The sequence below is a fragment of the Notolabrus celidotus genome, chromosome 10 (genome assembly GCF_009762535.1).
Source record: "Notolabrus celidotus isolate fNotCel1 chromosome 10, fNotCel1.pri, whole genome shotgun sequence".
Classification (NCBI taxonomy): domain Eukaryota; kingdom Metazoa; phylum Chordata; class Actinopteri; order Labriformes; family Labridae; genus Notolabrus; species Notolabrus celidotus.
The window spans coordinates 12,504,393-12,529,600 of record NC_048281.1 but is presented as its reverse complement, the minus strand read 5'-3'; the positions used below and the strand labels follow the sequence as shown (position 1 = coordinate 12,529,600).

Sequence of the window (25,208 nt, the reverse complement as noted above, 5' to 3'; positions counted from 1 at the left end):
AGTCATCATGTCAAACTAATAAGAGATTATTAACAAGTATTTGTGGTAGTTATCAAAAAGTAAAATCCTTTATTACCTTTTAACTCTTTAAAAGCTTAAATGTTTCATATTGTGCCAAAGCCGGTATTAGTGAAATACAGTGTTATTGCTTAATAACAACCAATTCATATCTGAAAGCTGCTCTGAGCTTTCCTGAGTCATCCCTCGGTATGATTAGTTAATTCTCATGTTTCCATCGACAGTGGAGCCAAAGATTGTCATGCAAGATACAGCGAGCGCCAGAGCTGGAGCCAAGCTGAGAGTGGAGGCACTAGTTTCTGGAAAACCTGCCCCTACCTGCAAGTGGATGCGTGGTGAGGATGCAGTGGTCCCATCTAGCCGTCTGGCCGTGCACAAGTCTGGCAACCTGTGTGTCCTGATCATCAAAGACGTGTCAAGGAATGACAGTGGAGAGTACAGCCTGGTGGCTGAGAACAGCTCTGCCAAGGTGACCCAGACCCTAAAGATCATCATCAGAGGTCAGTGTTACCCACAATATACAATCAATGATTTTTGACACAAAATGGAAAAGGTCCACGTTTAAAACTAACTTTTGGTTTCAGACATACCTGGTCCTCCTGAGGGCCCTGTGGGAATCAGCGATATCGACTCTGATGCCTGCTCCCTGTCCTGGAACAAACCACTGGAAGATGGCGGCAGCAATATTACCAACTATGTGGTGGAGAAATGCGATGTGACTAGAGGTGACTGGGTAACAGCTACCTCTTCTGGCCTGAAGACCAGCTGCAGGCTTGGAAAGCTCATCCCCGGAAAGGAGTACACGTTCCGTATTCGCGCTGAGAACCGCTTTGGCGTGTCAGACCCTGTTCAGTCTGACAGGATGGTCGCCAAGTTCCCCTTCGGTATGTTTCTGTTATGCAGTTTTTGTTTACCCCCCCCCGGGATTAACAAAGTATTTCTGATTCTGATATTTTTTATTCTGATTATCAATTTACACAGACATGAGTCTTGCATGATCAGGTTTAAAAAATCTCTAACCGTATCACCGGCTGCTGTGAGCTGAGCTTCTGTCTCTGTGCAGGTTTCTGTGTAAAGTCGAACGGTCTGTCATCACAGAAAATGTACTGATTGATTTATTTGTGTTGCTAGATGTTCCTGGGGAGCCCCTCAACTGCCGCATCAACAAGACCAACAAGGACTGTATGTTTGTAGCCTGGGATACGCCAGAGACCGACGGTGGCAGTCCCATCACAGGTTACTACATAGAGCGCAAGGAGAGGAACAGCCTGCTGTGGGTGAAAGCCAATGACACCGTCGTCCGCACCACCGAGTACCCATGTGCCGGCCTCATTGAGGGACTGGAATACACATTCAGAGTGTCTGCCATTAACCGTGCTGGGCAGGGTAAACCAAGCAAGAAGACTGACTTCGTCACTGCCAGAACACCTGTTGGTAGGTTCACTGCCCCGGCAGCAAAAGATAAGTAAAAAGAAAGATGCAGCAGGCTGTTCTTCAGTTACTCATTCTTGTTTCCTTTCATTTTCTTCTCAATGTGTCACAGACACTCCAGGTAAACCTGAGATCCTGGATGTAACCAAGAACTCTGTCACTCTGGTCTGGACTCGTCCAAAGAACGATGGTGGCAGTAAGATCATTGGCTACTATGTTGAGTCCATGCGGGTTCCAGGGGACATCTGGATACGCTGCAACACCAGCAGCCAGAATGTGCCAAGAGAGGAGTATACAGTGACTGGCCTTGAGAGGGACCTTCAGTACCAATTCAGAGTTATTGCCAAAACTGCTGTCAACATCAGCAAACCCTCCGAGCCCACAGATCCTGTCCTGGTCTGTGCAGAGAACGGTAAGAGGTTTTGATGTAACATTCAAACAAACTAGTTACCACAGAAAAAACTTGTTGACTTGACTATCTTAGCTTCTATAAGAAGAGGTGAGTCTCACCAACATGACTTCTGACTCTGATTTATCTCTTTTTAACACAGTTCCTCCAAGGGTGGAGCTCAATGTCAGGATGCAGAAAGGTTTTAAGGTAAAGGCAGGAACCACAATTCTACTAGAGGCTGAGGTGTTTGGTAAGCCCATGCCCAGAGTGACCTGGAAAAGAGGCGATGATACCCTGAAGTCAGGTGAAGGCCAGGTCATCACCCACCAGAGGCATCAATTCCAGCTTGAGATGACAGAGGTCACCAAAGAACATACGGGAACCTATATCATCCAGGCTGACAACGCCAGTGGCTCCAAGACTGCAGAGATTCAAGTCAACGTCCTGGGTGAGAACTTTTCTTTTCATCTTTTGAGGGACACCTGATAAAACGTATTGATGATACATGTTTTAAGTCTCCAAGGTCACTTTAAGTTTTTCTTGATTAGCTAACAAATGAAGTAGAACAGAAGTTTGATCGGTCAACATGCTGCGATCAATTGGCTAATTACTGTTTTTTATTGTGCCCAGATGCGCCCGGACCCCCTGCCAGTGCTAAGTTGATTGAGGTGTTGGCTACCAGTATAAAGTTGTCCTGGGAGCCTCCTCTGAAGGACGGAGGCGCTGCCATCAGCAACTACATCGTAGACAAGCGTGAGACCAGCAGAGCCAACTGGGCTCAGGTCTCTGCAAAGATCAAGGGTAACATCCTTGAGCTAAACGTGGAGAAGCTGATTGAGGGTCATGAGTACCAGTTCAGAATCCGTGCTGAGAACACGTGGGGTGTTGGAGATGCCCTTCTCACCAACCCTGCAATTGCAAAGAACCCATTCAGTGAGTAACCAACATTGATGTCTCTAAACCAGCTAAATGTCTCATGGTATGTTCTGTCAGCCTAAACTGAAACTACAACTCATGCTCTGGTTTCACTTCCAGCCGTCCCTGGCCCTTGCGAGGCCCCAGTGATCACCAATGTGACCAAGGATCAAATGACTGTGAGCTGGAAAGAGCCCTCTGATGATGGCAAGTCCACCATCCTGGGCTACCTGCTTGAAAAGAAAGAGAGCAAGGACTTGAGCTGGACCAAGCTGAATAGGAAGCTCATGACAGAGAGGAGCCTGGATGTTACAGGTCTCACAGAGGGAGCTGAGTATGCGTTCAGAGTCACTGCTGTCAATGTGGCAGGGCCTGGAAAACCCAGCGAACCCTCTGCTGGAACCATGGCGCAGAATCCCATCAGTAAGTCCTATGACCTCTGAAGACTTTGCATAGGTCTTACCAATAGAGTATAACATACGACGTTACTCTCTGTATGTGATATAACCCGGGTTGATGTGCTCTTCCTCAGCTCCTCCTGGACCAGTTGTTAATCCCAGTGTGACAGACACAACCAACAGCACCATCAGCCTCACCTGGACCACCCCAGCCAATAATGGTGGAAGTCCCATCATTGGATACCTGGTGGAGTGCAAGAGGACAGACACGACAGACTGGATTCGCTGCAATGTCCCCAGGAACTTGCAGGAAACCAACTACAGCATCCAGAACCTCATTGACAAGGCTGAGTACATGTGCCGCATCACTGCGGTCAACAAGGTCGGCTTCAGTGAGCCAGCTGAAGTACCAGGCAAACATGTTGCCCAGAACGTTTTTGGTAAGTAGGCTTTGATTGGTGTATTGACTGGTCGCTGGTGTTATTATGTTGATTCTGTAAGGTAGTGAGCTTATCAGTTATTATTACATTACCAGTTATTCACAGCTGGCTGTAATGTGGTACAGTGCACTGGTTGGTTTGATAGATTATGACTAATACTGCATCAATCTCAAAACCTGGGTCTGACCATCATAAAGCCACATTTTTGAAGGTTTGACTTCTTTTACCTTCTGTTGACATTTTGTACAGTCAGAATAGCAACTTAAGAAAAAAGCATGATTTTAGAGCCAACAGAAGAGTGTCTGAGAGCTTATTGTTAGCTGCATTTGCTTGTAGATTTTTGTTTCTTAACATTAATCAAATTGAGATTACTGTTAGATGAGATGACTGGCGAATTCTATATAAAGCTTGTGTCTGGGCATTTCTCCGACAACGAACATATACTAGAATGCTTTCATTACCGTGATTTCAGTCCCCATTCCAACATATTCTGTTATCTGTAAATAGTTTTATAATGAATGAAAGTTAAATGAATCATTCGTTGATCTGATGTCTTATCACCTTGTTTTTACAGATTGAGTTCAAATGAAAGGGCCTGATCATTTATTTTAAACACATACTGGCTGAAAGCTTAATCACTCCGACACCTATGGCTCAAATTGTTATTTTAGTGCTTTTATCACAAGACAGCACAACATTATTTTGCCCCATTAGACAGCATTAGCATCAGCTTTACTTATATAACAGTAAAACTAGTTTCTGACAATGTCAATCATAACGGTCACTCTTTCTTCTGTGAATAGTTTCACCTGAGGCAGAGCTAAGTGCAGAAATTAAGGATGGCCTTGAGCTGAATGCTGGCACCGTGATGAGGTTGAAAGCCATCATCAAGGGACGTCCCATTCCCAAGATCACCTGGGCAAAGATGAACACCAACCTTAAGGACCGCCAGGGCATGGTCATAAAATCCAGCAACACTGACACGATGCTAATGGTTGAGAATGTGAACAGATATGATGCTGGCAAATACGTTCTGAGTCTGGATAGCTTGGCTGGAATGAAGATGTACACCATCACTGTCAAGGTCTTTGGTGAGTACGGGGCTTTTATTATTCTTTGAGAAGGTGCATTGTGCTCTAAGTAAGCAAAAGAAGGACCCGCACACCGAGTACAAAAGGCAAAAAGAAATCGCCTTTTGTTCTCTGTGTGCAAGTCCTTCCTTTTCTGCTTCCTACGTTTGTTCTTGATCAACATATTAGAGAGGTAATTAAATGTCCGACAGCTTTTTAAGGCACAGTTTAATCCCTGTACATTTTCTAACATGTTCAAATGGGACATAAAATAGGTTTGCTCCTGCAGTTGTGGATTCCTTGTAAAAAGCTTTAAAATGTCTCTCCAGATACTCCCGGACCGCCAGTCAACCTGATTGTGAAGGACGCATGTAAGGACAGTTCCTCCATTTATTGGGACGCTCCTCTAATCGATGGTGGCCATGAAATCACCCACTACATAGTGGAGAAGCGTGACACGGAGAGGAAGGCTTGGTCAATTGTCTCTAACAACTGCAACAAGACAGATTTCAAGATTCCAGATCTGGATGCTGGACGCTCCTATAGCTTCAGGGTGTCTGCAGTTAACAAGCTTGGACCTGGAGAGTGCTGCGAGACTGCTGATGCAATCAAGGCATCTGGTGGGTTTGATGATAACACAGTTTGTGCTTGAAATTCTGTTTCTATAACAGCAAAAACCATACTCACGGCATTCATATTTACCTTTGCAGAGGAACCTGGACCAGTCATGGATTTCAAGACCCTGTTGGTTACCAAGGACTCTTGCACTTTAAGCTGGAAGAAGCCTCTCACTGATGGCGGTAGCCGCATTATCTGTTATGTCCTGGAGGTTCTTAATGGTGAAGACAAGTACAAAGAGCTAATGAGGTCCAAAAACATGCAGTACAGTGCTAAAGACCTGGTGGAGGGCAGAGAGTACAATTATAGAGTCAAGGCTGTGAATGATTCAGGAGAGAGCTCTGCCAAGGAGCTGACAGTGGTTGCCAAGGACCAGCTCAGTAAGTGACTGTCATTATTAAAAGTTTTATAAAGAACCACAGAAGAAAGTTTGTTATCTCATTAACAGAATTATATGTTATAAAGCAATCATTCCTTCCCTCTACAGTTCCTCCCAGCTGTGACTTGAGGGAGTTGCCCAACATGTGCTACATTGCCAAAGAGAGCAGCACCGTCCGTCTGAAGATTCCAATCATTGGCAAACCTAACCCCAAGGTCTCATGGAAGAAGGGAGATGATGAAGACCTGACAGACATAGGCAGAGTGTGCGCCGAGTCCTCTGCAGTTAACACAACTCTCCTGATTAGAGACTGCCAGAGGAGTGATGCTTCCAAGTACACCATCACCCTAAGGAACAGTGCTGGAACCAAAGAGTCCACCATTTTCATCAGGTAGGAATAAAGCTTCCCAGGTCAAGTCATCTCAGGCAATGAACAACTGAATCAATCTTCCCTAAAAAATGAATGGCAAGCGTCACAAGTGAAGTTATATATCTGTACTGGCTGTCTTCAAAGAAAAAAAAAAGTAAAAATGAAACTCTCCTTTCAGGGTGGTGGGCAAACCTGGCCTTCCTGTTGGACCAGTTAAGTTCAAGGATGTTACTGCTGATGGTGCCACTCTGAAGTGGGGTGCTCCCAAGGACGACGGTGGCTCCGAGATCACAAACTACATCCTGGAAAAGAGGGACTCCATCACCAACATGTGGGTCACTGTATCCTCCACTGTGGAGGAGAACATCATGAGGGTGACCGGCCTCCACGAGGGCACAGAGTACATTTTCAGAGTCAGTGCTGAGAACAAGTATGGTGTTGGAGAAGGACTCAAGTCTGACCCCGTTGTAGCTAAACATCCATTCAGTAAGTGGTCTTCATCCTATTTGTCGGTTGTGTTTTTAAGTTTTTAAGTGTTTACGCTTGAGTTTCTTCTCACTGTATAACATCAATAATCCTTCGCAGATGTTCCTGATGCTCCTCTTCCACCTGCGGTCATGAGCATGCGTCATGACTCAGCTTACCTGGCCTGGTCTGATCCCAGGAAGACTGGAGGATCTCCCATAACAGGTGCAGTCAGCTTGAACAATTGATCTCAGCTACTGTCAAAAAATCAAAATTATTTTCGTCTTGTTTGACCGATTGTGCGTTTTGTTTTTGTTCAGGTTACCATGTTGAGTTCAAGGAGAGAAACAGTATGTTGTGGAAGAGGGCCAGCCCAACAGCCTTGAGGATGAAGGAACACAAGGTTCAAGGGCTGACTGAAGGTCTGGAGTACGAGTTCAGAGTAATGGCCATCAATCTGGCTGGCATCGGCAGACCAAGTGCTCCCACCGATCCACATGTGGCCCTGGATCCCGTTGGTACGTGTAACAATTACAAGAGTGGCAACAAGTATAAGAAACTAATATTTCCTGATAACATGAACGAACGTTTCTTAAATATGTGTCATTAGATGCCCCTGGTAAACCTGATGTGATCAGCATCACCAGAAGTACCGTGACCCTGCAGTGGACTGAACCACAGTTTGATGGTGGTCACAGACTGACGGGCTACATCGTTGAGAGGCGTGACCTGCCATCTAAGATCTGGGTGAAGGCCAACAACGTGAATGTTGTGGAGCCTGCATACACAGTGGGTGATCTACAGGAGGGCTGCAAATATGAGTTCAGAATCAGAGCGAAGAATGCCGCCGGTGCTATCAGCCCCCCCTCTGAGCAGACAGACACCATTATTTGCATGGATGAATATGGTGAGTGATTCAATTTTCTCTTATTCCTTCTTGTTAACTTTCAATAATTATCCTAGCAAAATGCTTTAATAAGGTTTTCTTTTGCTTCAACAGCTGCACCAACCATTATAATTGATACTCAAGTCAAGGAGGGCCTGACAGTCAGAGCTGGGGATACTATTGTCATCACAGCCACAAGTATATTAGGCAAACCTGCGCCAACATCATGCTGGTCAAAGGGAGGGAAGTACTTTAAACCCTCTGATCTTGTTCATATTGAGACCACTGCAACATCCTCCACGCTCTCCATCAAGTATGCTGGCAGGAAGGACTCTGGAGACTATATCATCACTGCTAGCAACCCCTTCGGAGTGAAGGAAGAAACCGTCAAGGTCACAGTACTGGATGTCCCTGGAGCTCCTGGACCCATTGAAAGTAGTGGTATCTCGTCTGAAAAAGTGACCCTTACCTGGACAGCTCCTACTGAGGATGGAGGCTCCCCTATCAAGTACTACACTCTGGAAAAGAGAGAGACCAGCCGCCTGCTCTGGACTATCCTGGAAGAGATGGTCATTGACTGTCACTATGTGGCCACCAAGCTCATCCAGGGCAACGAGTACTTCTTCAGAGTCTCTGCTGTTAACCAGTATGGTGGCAGTGAGCCATCTCACTCTGAAGCAGTCAAGATGGTTGATAGATTCGGTATGTACGGTCGATTCATGTTCTTTGGTGCATCTTACATCTGACAATTTTGCTTTACCTTTTAAATATTGAGTATGCAGTTTTATAATTGTGTTTTTACTATTACTGTGTATAGGTCCTCCTGGTCCACCATCTAGACCACAAGTTGAAAAAGTAGATGGGCACTCAGCCACTGTCACTTGGAGAAGACCAGCTGAGGATGGCGGAAGTGACATCACTGGCTACTGTGTTGAGAAAAAGGAGAAGAAGGCGATGAGATGGCTTAGGGCATCAAAGAAATCCATTGCTGAGCTCAGCTTTGAAGTCATCGGTCTCACTGAGGGCATCGAATACGAGTTCCGTGTTCTTGCTGAGAACAAAGCTGGCTTTGGGGAACCAAGTGAATCATCTATGCCTGTCAGAACAATTGTTGTTGCCTGTAAGTAAAAAGGTTTTGCAGTTGTACAAAGCAGCATTGGGTAAAAACCTAATAATAATGTTTTATGTTATGACTTGAAATTACTGGTCTTATCAAAATGATGTATTTACTAAAGAATTTTTTATGTCTGACAGATCCACCTGGGCCACCAGTCAATCCAAGAGTCACAGACACTACCAAGACCACTGCCACTCTGAACTGGGGAAAACCTCTTGATAATGGTGGACTTGAAGTTACTGGTTATGTGATTGAGCACAAGAAAGAAGGGACAGAAGAATGGGTGAAGGACACGCCTTCATCCCCACTAAGAATCACAGAGTTTGTTGTTCCCAATCTAGAAAACGGTGCAAAATATCACTTCAGAATTAGTGCTGTCAATGCTAAAGGGGCAGGTGAACCTGCTGAAACTCTGGAGCTGATGGAGATTGTGGAGCGTGCAGCTGAACCTGACTTTGAGTTAGATGTTGAGTTGAGAAGAACCCTTGTTGTCAGGGCTGGCTGCTCCATTCGCCTCTTTGTACCAATCAAGGGACGTCCTTCACCTACAGTCACCTGGACCAAAGAAGGTGGCTCTGTTCCCCGTGCAGTCATTGACAGCACTGAGTCTTTCACAATGCTGATTATCCCTGAGAGTTCAAGGATTGATGCTGGAAAATACGAGCTGACCCTTGAAAATGCTTCTGGAAAGAAGAGTGCCGATATACATGTGAGAGTTTTAGATTCACCTGGACCCCCACTTAACCTCAAACCAGTCAAGATTGACAAAGACAGCATTACGCTTCAGTGGGAGATGCCTCTTATTGATGGTGGAGCTAAGATCACAAACTACATCATTGAGAAGAGAGAATCGACACGTAAAGCTTTTGCCACTGCGGTTACAAAATGCCCAACCACATCAGTCAGGATTGGTGAGCTTGGTGAAGGCTGTGAATACTACTTCAGAGTTTCTGCTGAGAATGAGTATGGCATTGGTGAGCCAGTTGAAACTGCCGATCCTGTTCGGGCATCCCAGGCACCAACTCCTCCGGAAAGTATAATTCCTACTGATATCACCAAGAGTTCTGTGAGCTTGGCTTGGACCAAGCCCAAGCATGATGGTGGAAGCAGGATTACAGGATATGTCCTTGAAGCACAGAAGAAGGGAACTGATCAGTGGGCACATGTAACGACAGTGAAGACCATGGACTTCATAGTGAAGAACTTAAATGAGAGTGAGGAATACATTTTCCGCGTAATGGCTGTAAACCACTCAGGTAGAAGTGCTCCACGTGACAGCAAACCCATCACTGTCAGGGATTCTACCTCCTTGCCTGAGTTTGATCTCCGTGGTGTATGCCAGAAAACTGTTATTGCCAGGGCTGGTGATGAAATCAAGGTTGAAATTCCAGTTATGGGACGTCCCAGACCAACCATCTCTTGGCAGAAAGATGGTGCAGCCTTGAAGCTTACTCAGAAAACTAATGTGGAAACTACAGCTGCGACTGTTACCCTCAATATCAGTGAATGCACCACAGCAGACAGTGGTGTGTACACCATGACAGGGAAGAACATTGTTGGTTCAGTGACAGACAACATTATCGTCAAAGTGCATGATGTACCTGGACCACCCAAGGGACCAGTCAAGATCGTGGAGAAATCTCGTACATATTGCATCTTTGCATGGGAAACTCCTGAGAATGATGGAGGTGTTCCAATCAACAATTATGTGGTTGAGATCAGAGACACCACTTCCCAAACATGGACCGAACTGTCTTCAACAGTAATCAGAACCATGTTCAAAGCTATCCGATTGAACACAGGATCAGAATACCAGTTCAGAGTAAAGGCTAAAAACAGATATGGAGTTGGACCACCCATAACCTCAGAGTCAGTAGTGGCTGCCTATCCATTCAAAGCCCCTGGACCTCCTGGTACTCCCGGTGTTGTTGCATTTACTAAGGATTCGATCACAATTGGCTGGAATGAGCCCGTCTCTGATGGCGGAAATGAAGTCATTGGTTATCATGTTGAGAGGAAAGAAAGAAGCAGCATTATGTGGAATAAGATCAGCAAGGGTCTTGTTAAAGGAAACCTCTTTAAAACCACGGGTCTTGAAGATGGAGTTGCCTACGAGTTCCGTGTCATGGCTGAAAACATGGCAGGAATCGGCAAGCCCAGCAAGGCCTCAGAAGCTATACTTGCCTTGGACCCTGTCGACCCCCCAGGACAGCCCATGCCTATCTTTGTCAATAAGAATGTAATTACTGTTCAGTGGACAAAGCCTGAGTATGATGGTGGCTTCAAAATTACGGGCTACGTAGTGGAGAAGAGAGAACTGCCGCAAGGACGCTGGATGAGGGCCAACTTCACCAACATAATTGAAACAACATTCACTGTAAGTGGACTGACTCAGGATGCTGCCTATGAGTTCAGAATCATAGCCAGGAACTCAGCAGGTGCAGTAAGTGTGCCTTCAGATACTTCAGACCCAATTACATGCAAAGATGACATTATTGAGCCACGCATAATGGTTGATGCCATCTTCAAGGATGTTGTTCTGCTAAAGGCAGGCGAGTCATTCAAACTTGATGCTGACATTGCTGGTCAACCAACCCCATCTATGGTTTGGACCAAGAATGGAAAAGATGTTGAGAACACAATGAAACTGGAGGTTAGGTTCACTGATCTGACAACCACCCTGACCAACAAGGACTCTGTCAGATCAGATGGAGGAGAATTTGTTTTGACTGCCACTAATGTTGGTGGATTTGCTAGACACATCTTTAACGTGAAGGTGCTTGACAGACCGGGACCACCTGTGGGCCCTCTTCAGGTGTCTGATGTCACAGCTGACAACTGCATGCTAACATGGGCTCCACCTGCAGATGATGGAGGTGCCAAGATTGAGGGATACCTGGTTGAAAAGCGGGAGTCTAGCAGACTGGTTTGGACAAATGTGGTTTCAGACCTGCAGGTTACAGAGTACAAGGTGACCAAGCTCCTCAAAGGAAATGAATACATCTTTAGAGTTATGGCAGTAAACAAATATGGAATAGGTGAGTTCCTTGATTCAGAACCAACCATTGCAGACAACCCATACGTGGTCCCAGATCCTCCTGAGAATCCTGAGGTGACCGCTATCACAAAAGATTCAATGTTTGTTATGTGGCAAGCACCTAAGAGTGATGGTGGGACTCCCATCACTAATTATAATATTGAAAGAAAAGACAAAATAGGCCTCCGCTGGGTCAAATGCAACAAGAGAAAAGTCAAAGATCTACAGTTTAAGGCAGCAGGCCTTGTTGTTGGACATGAATATAAATTCAGAATAGTTGCAGAGAATGCTGCTGGAGTGAGTGCACCTAGTCCATCAAGTCCATTCTACAAGGCCACTGATGCTTTGTACAAGCCTGGAGCTCCATGCAACCCCAGAATCCTAGACACAACCAAGTCATCAATGACTGTTGCCTGGAACAAACCTGTATATGATGGTGGCTCTGACATTACTGGCTACTTTGTGGAGACCTGCATTCCATCTGAAAAGGAGGAAGATGAGGAATGGACCATTGTTACACCCAAGGAAGGACTTCTCGCCACCTCATTCACTATTATCAATCTGAAGGAGAATCAAGAGTACAAGATTAACATCTCTGCTGTCAACTGTGAAGGAATTGGAGAGGCAGCATCTGTACCTGGTAATCCAAAGGCAGAGGACAGGCTGCTCGCTCCAGAGATCGATTTGGATGCCGAGCTCCGCAAGGTTGTCAGCCTTAGAGCTTGCTGTACTCTAAGATTGTTTGTGCCCCTCAGAGGAAGACCAGTTCCTCAGGCTAAATGGACCAAAGGAGAGGGGGAGCCCATTGAGAGGGCAACCATTGACAGCACAACGTCATACACGTCACTGGTGATTGGAAATGTCAACAGATTTGACAGTGGAAAGTATAATCTTACAGTGGAAAACAGCTCTGGCTCCAAGACAGTTACAGTCCAAGTTAGAGTGCTTGATACACCAAGTGCCCCACAAAACCTGAAGATAACTGCTGTAACTAAAGAAGCCGTGACTCTGACTTGGGATCCACCAACGAATGATGGAGGGGTGAAGATTAAGAACTATATAGTTGAAAAACGCGAGTCCACAAGGAAAGCATATGCCACAGTCAGTTCTATGTGCCATCAAACCACTTTCACAGTTGATCAGCTCCTAGAGGGATGCAACTATTACTTCAGAGTTTTGGCTGAGAATGAATATGGCATTGGCCTACCTATTGAAACTGGTGAATCAATTAAAGTGTCAGAGAAACCACAGCCACCTGGCAAAGTCATTCTCAAGGATGTAACCAAGACCAGTGTCACCCTCTCCTGGGAGAAGCCGGAGCATGATGGTGGCAGCAGAGTGGGCTGTTATGTTGTTGAGATCCAGCCAAAGGGGGTAGATAAGTGGTCTCAGTCTGTGATTGTAAAGGAAACAGAAGCTACTATTAGCAACCTTAATCCAGGGGAAGAATACATGTTCCGTGTAGCAGCAAGGAATGAAAAAGGAACAAGTGACCCACGTCAAATTGGTGTACCCGTGATTGTAAAAGATCTAGTGATTGCACCTGTTGTAAAAATGTTGTTTAACACATTCAGTGTGTTGGCAGGAGAAGATCTGACCGTAGATGTTCCATATGTTGCACGTCCAAAAGCAACTGTCTCCTGGTTAAAAGATGGTCAGTCTCTGAAGAGAACTACCAGGGTTAATTTTGATGCAACAAACACAATGCTGAAACTCAACATCAAAGAGGCCACTAAAGATGACGTTGGAAAGTACAATATTACTCTTACCAACACAGCAGGAACAACGACAGCAGACATCGGCATCGTTATTCTCGACAAACCCGGCCAGGCAGGCGGTCCAGCCAAGGTTGAGGAGGTTACATCTGACAGTGTCACAATCTCCTGGAACCCACCAGAGTATGATGGTGGTTGTACCATCAAACACTATATTGTTGAAAAGAGAGACACATCCACAACTACCTGGATGGTTGCATCCCCCAACCTCGCTAGGACTAAAATCAAGGTAGGCAGGTTGAAGACTGGCTCTGAGTATCAGTTTAGAATCACAGCAGAGAACAGATATGGAAAAGGTCCAGCTCTTCTATCAGAGAGTATTGTGGCTCAATACCCCTACAAGCTGCCTGGACCCCCAGGAACACCAAACATTGCAGAATGCAACAAGGACAGCATGTTGATTGCTTGGAATGAACCTGTAATTGATGGTGGAAGTACTATCTTGGGCTACCATCTTGAACGCAAAGAGAGAAACAGTATCCTGTGGGTAAAACTCAATAAGTCTCTAATTACTGACCAAACCTTCAAGACTACTGGTCTTGAGCCTGGAATGGAATATGAATACAGAGTTTATGCTGAAAACATTGTCGGAACAGGCAAAGCAAGCAAAGTGTCTGAGGGGCATATTGCAAGAGATCCATGTGATCCTCCTGGCACCCCAGAAGCAACAAAGATCACTAAAGATTCTGTGACCATTGCTTGGACCAAGCCTGAGTATGATGGTGGTGCAAAGGTTACAGGCTACATCGTGGAAAAGAAGGAGCTTCCTGAAGGTCGTTGGCTCAAGGCTAACTTCACGAACATAATTGAGACAGAATATGTTGCAACAGGGCTTGTGCAGGACAATCAGTATGAGTTCCGTGTCATTGCCAGAAACGCTGCTGGTGTTTTCAGTATCCCCTCATACAGCACTGGCCCTATCACCGCCAGGGATGAGATTGAACCACCGCGCGTCAGCATTGACCCAGAGTACACACAGACCATTGTAGTCAATGCTGGAGACAACTTCAAGATCGACGCAGATGTTCATGGCAAACCACTGCCTTCTATCCACTGGATGAAGGGAGAGCAGGAACTAGGCAACACCATTCATAGAGAGATCAAGAATACCCTCACCAAAGCTTACATATCTGTCAAGGAAGCTAAACTCACTGATGGAGGCGAATACACTCTGCTGTTAAGAAACCCAGGAGGAGAAAAGGCTGTACAGATCAATGTGGTTGTCCTAGATAAACCTGGAGAACCACAGGGCCCTCTTGTTGTTACAGGAATAGCTTCAGACCGTTGCTGCCTTGCATGGAAAGCCCCACTACAAGATGGTGGTAGCAAAATCTCACACTACGTTGTAGAGAGGAGAGAGACAAGTAGACTCGTCTGGACTGTAATTGACCCACAAGTGAAAACTATTTGTTTGAAGGTAACAAAGCTCCTGGAAGGAAACGAGTATATTTTCAGGGTGCGTGCTGTCAATCAATTTGGAGTGGGTCCATCCCTGGAGTCTGCTGCTGTCACAATCAAAGATCCGTTCTTGCCTCCTGGCTCACCAAAGAGCTTGGAAGTTTCAGATATTAAAAAGGATTCAATGTTGCTTACCTGGGAGGCTCCCTCTGAAGTTGGTGGCAGTCCTATTACTGGATACATCATTGAGAAACACGACAAAGAAGGCGTAAGATGGACCCGATGCAACAGGAAAACAGTCACTGATTTGACTTTCAGGGTCCCTGGGCTCCTTGAAAATCACAGTTATGAATTCAGAGTTGCAGCTGAAAATGCTGTTGGTATTAGTGAGCCAAGCTCCCCAACTGTTTACTACAAAGCTCTTGATCCCATCTTCAGGCCTGGCCCGCCACACAATCCACGAGTAACGGATACAACCAAAACATCAGTATTCCTGGCATGGGGTAAGCCTCCTTGCGATGGAGGCTGTGAGATTCAAGGATACATTGTTGAGTGCTGCGTTACCACTGAACCAGCAGTGCCAGCCGAAGCCCCTGCTGAAGCCCCGGCTGCAGAAGCAGCTGCCACAGATAAACCTGCAGAGGAATGGAAGATGTGCACACCACCAACAGGTGTCAAGAAAACCAAGTTTGAGGCTACAAACCTTAAGGAAAACCAAGTATACAAGTTTAGAATTTGTGCTATCAACAAAGTTGGAGTTGGTGAGCACGGGGATGTCTCTGGGGCTGTTGTTGTACAGGACAGGGCAGAAGAGCCAGACCTTGACATTGATGCAGACCTGAGAAAAATTGTGACCCTTAAATCTGGTATGTCTCTTAGACTTTTCATCCCTATTAAAGGAAGACCAACTCCTACTATCAAATGGGACAAAGATGAAGCTGCACTTAAAGAGACTGCTCAGGTGGAGACAACCAGCAGTTATACATCCCTGGTGATTGACAAATTGAGCAGAAACGACAGTGGAAAATACACCATCACTGCAGAGAACTCAAGCGGAACCAAATCCGCATTTGTTGTTGTCCGTGTCCTCGACACACCCAGTGCCCCTGTTAACCTGAAAGTGAAAGAAATTACAAACCAGTCAGTGACACTTGCATGGGAACCACCTCTGCTGGATGGTGGCTCTAAGATCAAGAACTACGTAGTTGAAAAGAGAGAAAGCACACGCAAAACATATGCAGCAGTTGTCACAAATTGTCATGCTCTGTCATGGAAGATTGAGCCACTCCAGGAGGGTTGCAGTTACTACTTCAGAGTCCTTGCTGAGAATGGTCATGGTGTTGGCCTGCCTGTGGCAACTGGGGACCCTCTTAAGGTTTCAGAGGTACCCCAGGCTCCAAAAAGCTTGCTTGTTACAGACCAAACTAAAACAAGCATATCTTTGGCTTGGGAGAAGCCGGAGTATGACGGTGGTAGCAGAGTAATGCAGTACCTGCTTGAGGTGCAGCTTAAGGGCACTGACAAGTGGTGTGGTGTTAACACATTTAAGACAATGGAGACCACTGTTCCCAATCTGAATCAAGGGGATGAGTATCTGTTTAGAGTCATTGCAATGAATGATAAGGGCAAGAGTGACCCCAAAGTTCTTGCTGGTCCAGTGATGGCAAAGAGCCTGGTCTTTGAGCCAGATCTTCGACCAGCATTCAGCAGCTACAGTGTCCATATAGGTAAAGACATGAATGTTGACATCCCCATCTTTGGACGACCTAAACCAACAGTCACATGGACTAAAGATGGAGCTCCACTGAAGTTTACAACCAGAGTAAATATTCTCAACACACCAACGCAAACAACGCTCAGTATTAAGGAGGCAGCAGGGGATGATGGTGGAATGTACAGTATAAATGCTGCAAACTCAGCAGGAAAGAAGGACACAACTGTGGAGATCATTGTACTTGACAAACCTGGCCCTCCATCAGGCCCTGTAAGGTTTGATGAAGTCACGACACAGAGTGTCACTATTTCATGGGACCCACCAAAGCATAATGGCGGCTGCCAGATTTCAAATTACGTTGTACAAAAGAGAGATACAACTACAACAACATGGGAAAATGTCAGCATCAACTATGCCAGAACCACCATTAAAGTGCCTAGACTGAAAACTGGAGCTGAGTACCAATTCAGGATACTTGCTCAGAATCGTTATGGAAAGAGTCATGGTCTGGATTCATCTTCTGTTGTCGCTCAGTACCCATACAGAGAGCCAGGCCCACCAGGCACTCCTTTCATCTCCTCTCTCTCTAGGGACCACCAGGTCGTGGAGTGGCATGAACCTGTCAGTGATGGAGGCAGCTCTGTTCTTGGCTACCACTTGGAAAGGAAAGAGAGGAATAGTATTCTCTGGGTCAAGATCAACAAGACACTTATTCACGGAAATAGTTTCAAGAGCCACCCCTTGGAAGAGGGTATCGAGTATGAGTATAGGGTTTATGGTGAAAATATTGTTGGCATAGGCAGGTGCAGTAAGGTCTCAGAGGGCTGCTTTGCCCGTGACCCATGTGATCCCCCTGGCATACCAGAGGCCACCCATGTGACCAAAGATACTATTGTTATTCAGTGGACTAAGCCTGAGTATGATGGTGGAAGCAATATAACCGGCTATACAGTGGAGAAGCGTGATCTGCCAGAGGGTAGATGGGTAAGGGCGAACTTCACAAATGTCATTGAAACGCAGTTCACCGTCACTGGTCTGACTGAAAATGCACAATATGACTTCAGAGTCATTGCCAAGAATGCCGTTGGAACCATCAGTAAGTCATCCTACAACAGCGGACCAATAACTGCAAGTGATGAGCTGGAAGCACCCAAATTCTCCATTGACCCTGCATTCACAAAAACCATCATCATAAATGCCGGAGAGACATTTAAGCTAGATGCTGATGTCAAGGGCAAGCCACTACCTACAATTCAGTGGTTCAAGGATGAAAAGCATGTTGAGAATACGCTCAGACTGGAGATCAAAAACACAGAAAACCATGCACTTATCGTCATTAAAGACTGTGTGAGATTAGATGGGGGAACATATACTCTCCTGCTAACAAATGGGGCTGGCACTGAGACTGTTCCATTCAAGGTCTTAGTCCTGGACAGGCCTAGCCAATGTGAAGGACCCCTTCACCTTACAGGAGTAGCTGAAGATAGATGCACACTGGTATGGCGTGCACCGCTGCATGATGGAGGTAATCCTATTACACACTATATCATTGAGAGAAGAGAGACTAGCCGTCTAGCTTGGACTGTCGTTTCCAACAGCTGTGCCAGCACATCCTATAAAGTCACCAAATTGCTTGAAGGCAATGAGTATATGTTCCGTGTCATGGCCGTGAACAGTTATGGAGTCAGTGAGCCACTGGAGTCTGGAGGAGCGATTATGAAGACTCCATTTGTTCCCCCAGGTCAACCTCATGTTGAAGATGTATGTAATATTGCCCATGATGGAATGACTGTCTGTTGGTCTGCCCCTGAGAATGATGGTGGCAGTGAGATTACCAATTACATTATTGAGAAGAAAGACAGAAGTGGAATCAAATGGACCAGATGCAACAGACAGAAAGTAACAGACCTCTCCTTTAGAGTAACAGGTCTCACCACAAACCACGAGTATGAATTCAGAGTGGCTGCTGAGAATGTAGTTGGAGTAGGAGAGCCAAGTCTCCCAAGTTCAAACTACAAAGCCTGTGATCCCAAATACAAACCTGGTGCCCCAGCATATGTCAATGTGATTGACTCCACAAAGAGTTCTATTACAGCGTCATGGGGCAAACCTCTGTCTGATGGTGGTAGTGCTATTCAAGGCTACATTGTGGAAGTCTGCAAGGCTGAGGAGGAGGAATGGACCATGGTCACTCCCCCCACTGGCCTGCGTCTCAACAAATATGAAATCACAAAACTTACTGAAGGTCAAGAGTACAAGATCCAGGTTTGTGCACTGAACAAACTGGGAGTTGGTGAACCAGCAGCTCTCTCTGGAACGGCCAAGCCAGAAGAAAGGGTGGACCCTCCACAAATCCTTCTGGACTCCGAGCTTAGGAAGGGTATCACTGTAAAAGCTGGTGGTTCTGTTAGAATCCATGTTCCTTTCAAAGGAAGGCCAACACCTGAGGTTAAGTGGACTAAAGATGAGGGAGACGTGACTGAAAAGGTAGTGATTGAGAAAGCTCTCAATTTCACACAGCTGTCTATTGACTCGTGTGACAGAGGTGACTCAGGGAAATACACCCTAAGCCTTACAAACAGCAGTGGCTCTGTGTCTGAGTTAGTCGCTGTTAAAGTCTTGGATACGCCTGGAGCCCCACAGAAGCTTGTGGTTTCAGAAATCAAAAAGGACTCTGTCACTCTGGTATGGGAGGCCCCACTGATTGATGGAGGATCTAAAGTTAAGAACTATGTCATTGACAAACGGGAATCTACCAGAAAAGCATATGCAAATGTGTCCACTAAGTGCACCAAAACAACATTCAAAGTTGAGAACTTGGTTGAAGGGGCGATGTACTATTTCAGAGTCATGGCTGAGAATGATTATGGAGTTGGCCAGGCTATTGAAACAAAGACCGCCTCCAAGGCCTCTGAGGTACCAATGCCCGTTGGCAAAGTCTTCCTCACTGATGTCACCAAGGCCAGTGCCTCATTGGCTTGGGAGAAACCTGAGCATGATGGAGGCAGTAGGATTGGTGGCTACCTAATCGAGATGCAGCCCAAGGGTACAGATAAGTGGGGAGTAGCAACAAATACAAAGACATGTGAAGGCACTGTCACAGGCCTTACATCTGGAGCAGAATACTTATTCCGCATCATTGCATACAATGAGAAGGGAAAGAGTGAGCCAAAGGCTCTTGCTGCACCTGTTGTTGCCAGTGACATGACAATGGAACCAAGCATCAAAATGCAGTTCAAAACTTACAGTGTGTTAGCTGGAAAAGATTTGAAGTTGGAGTTCCCCGTGCTTGGAAGGCCAAAACCTGTTATTTCCTGGGCAAAGGAGGGTCAGCCTCTGAAGGTGACATCCAGAGTAAATGTGGCAAACACAAAAACAACCACTGGAATTCAAATTAATGAGGCATGTAAAGACGACTTTGGCAAGTATTCTATAACTGCAACTAATACTGCTGGCACAATCACTGAGGATGTAACTGTAATCATCCTTGACAAGCCTGGTCCACCAGCAGGACCACTGAAGGTTGTTGAAGTGAGCAACACCTTTGTTCATCTTTCATGGGATCCACCTGAGTACACAGGTGGATGCCAGATAAAGAACTATATCGTGGAGAAGAGAGACACCACCACCACAACATGGCAGGCAGTCACCACACAGCTTGCCAGAACAGCTTTAAAGATCACCAAGCTGAAGACTGGTGCAGAGTACCAGTTCAGAATCATTGCTGAAAATAGATATGGAAAAGGAGCATCTCTGGATTCCAAATCCATTGTTGTGCAATACCCATACAAAACCCCAGGGCCTCCAGGAACACCATACGTCAAATATGCAACAAAGGAAATGATGATCATTGAATGGAATGAGCCTGTCAATGATGGTGGAAGTGCTGCTATTGGTTACCATCTGGAAAGCAAGGAGAGAAGCAGCATCCTGTGGAACAAACTGAACAAGACCCTCATCACTGATACTCTGTTCAAAATCTGCAATCTGGAGGAGGGTATTGGATATGAATTCAGAGTCTATGCAGAAAATATTGTTGGTGTCGGCAGATGCAGTAAAGTCTCTGAGTCTTTTGTTGCTCGTGACCCATGTGATCCCCCTGGGACGCCTGAAGCTGTATCTATTTCTAAGAGCCTGATTAAGATTCAGTGGACTAAGCCTCAGTATGATGGTGGCAGCAAAGTTAATGGATATATAGTGGAAAGGAAAGATCTGTCTTCCCCTGATGGGCGCTGGGTGAGAGCTAACTTCACTAATATAATTGAGACAGAGTATACCGTCACTGGTCTCACAGAGAATGAGCAATATGAATTCAGGGTAATTGCAAGAAACGCAGCTGGAGTGTTCAGTGGGCCATCTTACAGCTCTGGACCTATTACTGCTACGGACGAAATTGAACCCCCAAGGGCCTCAATGGACCCCAAGTACAAGGATGTCATTGTTGTCAACGCAGGAGAACACTTGCTCCTTGATGCAGACATCCATGGAAAACCAATTCCTGAAGTTATGTGGCTGAAAGAAGGCAAGGAAATGGACAAAGCCCTGCGTATTGAAGTGAGGACTACACAGAAACGCGCAACCATGACCATTAAGGATGTCACCAAGACTGACAGTGGTCTCTATGATCTTGTCCTCAAAAATCTGGGTGGTACAAAAACCTTCCCCATTACTGTCAAAGTCCTTGATAAACCAGGCCCACCCACTGGACCCATGATGGTAACAGGAGTCTCTGCTGACAGGTGCACTCTTTCCTGGTCTGAGCCTGCTCTAAATGGTGGGGCTAGCATCTCTCACTATATCTTGGAGAAGAGAGAGACAAGCAGATTGTCCTGGACAGTGGCTGCACCCAATATCAAGACTCTATACCATAAACAGAAAAATCTGCTCACAGGGGATGAATACATTTTCAGAGTTAGGGCAGTCAACAAATATGGTGCTGGCGATTCTCTTGAGAGTGAACCAGTCATTGCACGCAATCCCTACAAACCACCTAGTGCTCCTGGAACTCCTGAGGCATGTCATATCACAAAAGACTCAATTACTCTATCTTGGACTCCTCCAGAACAGATTGGAGGTGCTGACATTGAGAGTTACCACCTTGAGAAACGTGATAAAGATAGTGTTCGGTGGACAAAATGCAACAGACAAAAGCTGACTGACACTCACTTCAAGGTCACAGGTCTGATGACGGACCACTTCTATGAGTTCCGTGTTGCTGCTGAGAATGAGGCCGGGATGGGCGACCTTAGTGAACTGTCCTTATTCTACAGAGCATGTGATGCCACAACTCCTCCTGGACCTCCACACCACCCCAAAGTCACAGACTACACAAAATCTTCTGTGACTCTGTCCTGGGGGAAACCTGACTTTGACGGTGGTGCGTACGTTAAAGGCTACATTGTTGAAATGAGAGAGTATACACCAGGAACTGAATCAACAGAGGAGGCAGAAGTAGCCCCAGCAGTTGAGGCACCAGTAGAAAAAGAATGGACCATTTGCACTCCACCTACTGGCATTCAAGCCACCAAACTTACTATCCCAGAACTGAAAGAGGGCGGAGAGTACCAATTCCGTGTCTGTGCAATCAACTCTGAGGGAGTGGGGGAGGCAGCTAATGTCCATGGCACCGTATTAACCTCTGACAGGGCAGAAGCACCAGAGATTGAGCTTGACGCTGATCTCAGAAAGGTGGTATCAGTGCGCGCAGGTGGAACACTGCGTCTGTTTGTCACCATCAGAGGACGGCCTGAACCTGCTGTGAAATGGGAGAAGGTTGAGGGTACTCTCACTGACCGTGCTGCTATTGACACCACAAGTTCATACACTATGCTTGTCATTGACAATGTTAACCGCTTTGATAGTGGTAAATACTCACTCACACTGGAGAACAGCAGTGGTGAAAAATCTGCTGTCGTTGCAGTACGGATTTTGGATACACCAAGTGCACCACAAAGCTTTGCTGTGAAGGAGCTCAAGAAGGATTCAGTCACTCTTGCCTGGGATACTCCACTCACTGATGGTGGTTCCAAAATCACAAACTACATTGTAGAAAAGAGAGAGTCTGTCAGGAAGGCCTATACTACTGTCACCAGCAACTGCACAGCCAACTCATTCAAGATTGAAGAGTTACCTGAGGGTGGAATGTTCTACTTTAGAGTCTGTGCTGTTAATGAATATGGCCAAGGACAGATGGTTGAAACCAAAGAAGTCAAAGTGTCTGAGGTACCTCTGCCACCAAGCAAGGTTACTCTTGTAGATCTGACAAAGACCAGTGTGTCATTGGCATGGGACAAACCTGCTCATGATGGTGGAAGCAAAGTTATGTGTTACAACGTAGAGTTTAAGCCTAAGAGTGGAGATAAATGGGGCACAGCATGCACAGCCAAGGTGCCTGAAGCAACTATCCCAAATCTGACTCCCAATGAAGCCTATCTATTTAGAGTTGTTGCAATCAATGAGAAGGGAAAGAGTGAGCCAAAGGAGCTCGGCTTGCCTGTAGTTGCAAAGGATGTTGCAATTGAACCATCTATCAATTTGCTGTTTAACACATACAGTGTGAAGTCTGGAGGGGATCTTACGCTAGAGGTTCCAGTAAGAGGCAGGCCCAAACCTGTTGTATCCTGGAAGAAGGATGGACTTCCTCTGAAGCAAACATCATCAGTGACCATGCTGAACACAGCAACATCTTCCAAGATTATCATCAAGGAGGCCAGCAGAGAACATGTCGGCAAATATGAGATAACATTGGCCAACACAGGGGGAACTGTCACAGCAGATATTGGAGTTGTCGTCCTTGACAAACCAGGTCCACCTAAAGGCATTAAGGTGGATGCTGTGACCTCAGACAGCATTACACTGTCATGGTCCCCACCAGAGTATGATGGTGGTTGCTCCATCAGTAACTATATTGTTGAGAAAAGAGACACAAACACACAAGAATGGCAGATGGTAGCAAGTAATGTTGCAAGAACATCTTTCAAGGCCAGCCGCCTGACACATGGCTCAGAGTACCAATTCCGTATTTACGCAGTAAATCGTTACGGAAAGAGTACCAATTTGGATTCACCTGGTATCACAGCAATGTACAGCTTCAAACAACCTGGACCTCCTTCCACCCCTATAGTGAAGTTGGCTACCAAGTCTTACATGTTTGTAACTTGGAATGAGCCAGTCATTGATGGGGGTAGCCCTGTTCTGGGATACCACCTAGAAAGAAAGGAGCGTACGAGCATCCTTTGGACAAAGATGAACCGAGGAATGATCAAAGATACAGAATACAAAGTCAACGGTATTGAAGAAGGTATGGTGTATGAATACCGTGTCTATGCTGAAAACATTGCGGGTATTGGTAAATGCAGCAAGGCCTGTGAAGGTGTAGCTGCTAGAGATCCATGTGATCCTCCAGGCACACCTGTGGTCACTGCTGTTACAAGAACATCTGTCTCATTGTCTTGGGATAAACCAGAGTATGATGGTGGAGCCAAGGTTTCTGGCTACATCATTGAACGCAGAGACCTTCCTGAAGGTCGCTGGACAAGGTGCAACTTCACCAATGTGCCTGAGACTTACTATGATGTGACAGGCCTCACAGAGAACAGCCAGTATGACTTCCGTGTCATTGCAAAGAATGCAGCCGGGTTGTTCAGTATGTCGTCCTACAACACTGGCCCCATCACTGTCACAGATGATGTTGAGCCGCCACGCATCATGATGGATGTCAAGTTCAGAGAAACAGTTCTTGTCAAAGCAGGGGAAACTCTGAAAATCAATGCCGACCTTGCTGGGCGCCCTGCCCCTGTTGTTTCTTGGACCAAGGATGGCAAAGAGATAGAGCTAAGAGCTAGAATCCAGATTGTTTCAACAGATACAAGCACTTCTGTGATTGTGAAGGATTGCATTCGAAGAGACTCTGGACAGTATGTCCTGACTCTGCAGAACATTGGTGGAACAGTTACCATGCCAATAAACTGTGTGATTTTAGATAAGGCTGGACCCCCAGCAGGACCCCTACAGATCACAGGTCTCACTGCTGAAGATTGCACTCTGTCATGGGGTCCTCCTCAGGAGATTGGTGGTGCTGACATCACACATTATGTTGTTGAGAAACGCGAGACCAGCCGCCTGGCATGGACGATGGTGAAAGGAGATGTCGTCAAAACATTCTTCAAAGTCACTGGACTGCTGAAGGGCAACGAATATATCTTCAGAGTGTTGGCTATTAACAAGCATGGACGTGGTGAGACTCTGGAGAGTGATGCTATCAAAATAACAGACCCCTACACTTTCGCCACCGCACCAACTAGTGTTGATGTCACAGACATAACTGGAGATGCAATGACCCTCACCTGGTGTAAGCCGCTCAGTGATGGAGGTAGCCCCCTCATTGGATATGTGATTGAACGCCGCGAGAAGACAGGCATGCGCTGGGTCCGCGTAAACAGGGACCTTGTTGTTGAGTGTACAGCTGTTGCAACAAAACTGCGCAAAGGCTGTGAGTATGACTTCAGAGTCTATGCTGAAAACGCTGCTGGTCTGAGCCCTCCAAGTGAACAATCTGCAACATTCAGAGCATTAGATGCCCTGGTTGTTGCGTCTCGCCCAACTAAACCAAGGATTGTAAACTCAACTACAAACAGTGTGTCTGTTGTCTGGAGACCACCAACATTTGATGGTGGTGCTCCCATCCTTGGATACAGTGTAGAATACAGAGACTATATCCACAAACCAAAGCCCGAGGTAGAGGAGGAGGAAGAATATGAGTATGAAGAGGAAGAAGAGGAACCTGA

At 46.0% G+C, this 25,208-nt stretch overlaps 1 pseudogene; it reads left to right on the top strand.

Moving 5' to 3' along the window:
- The window catches only part of LOC117820290, a 186,938-nt pseudogene that overhangs the window by 137,852 nt on the left and 23,878 nt on the right, over positions 1-25,208 (top strand).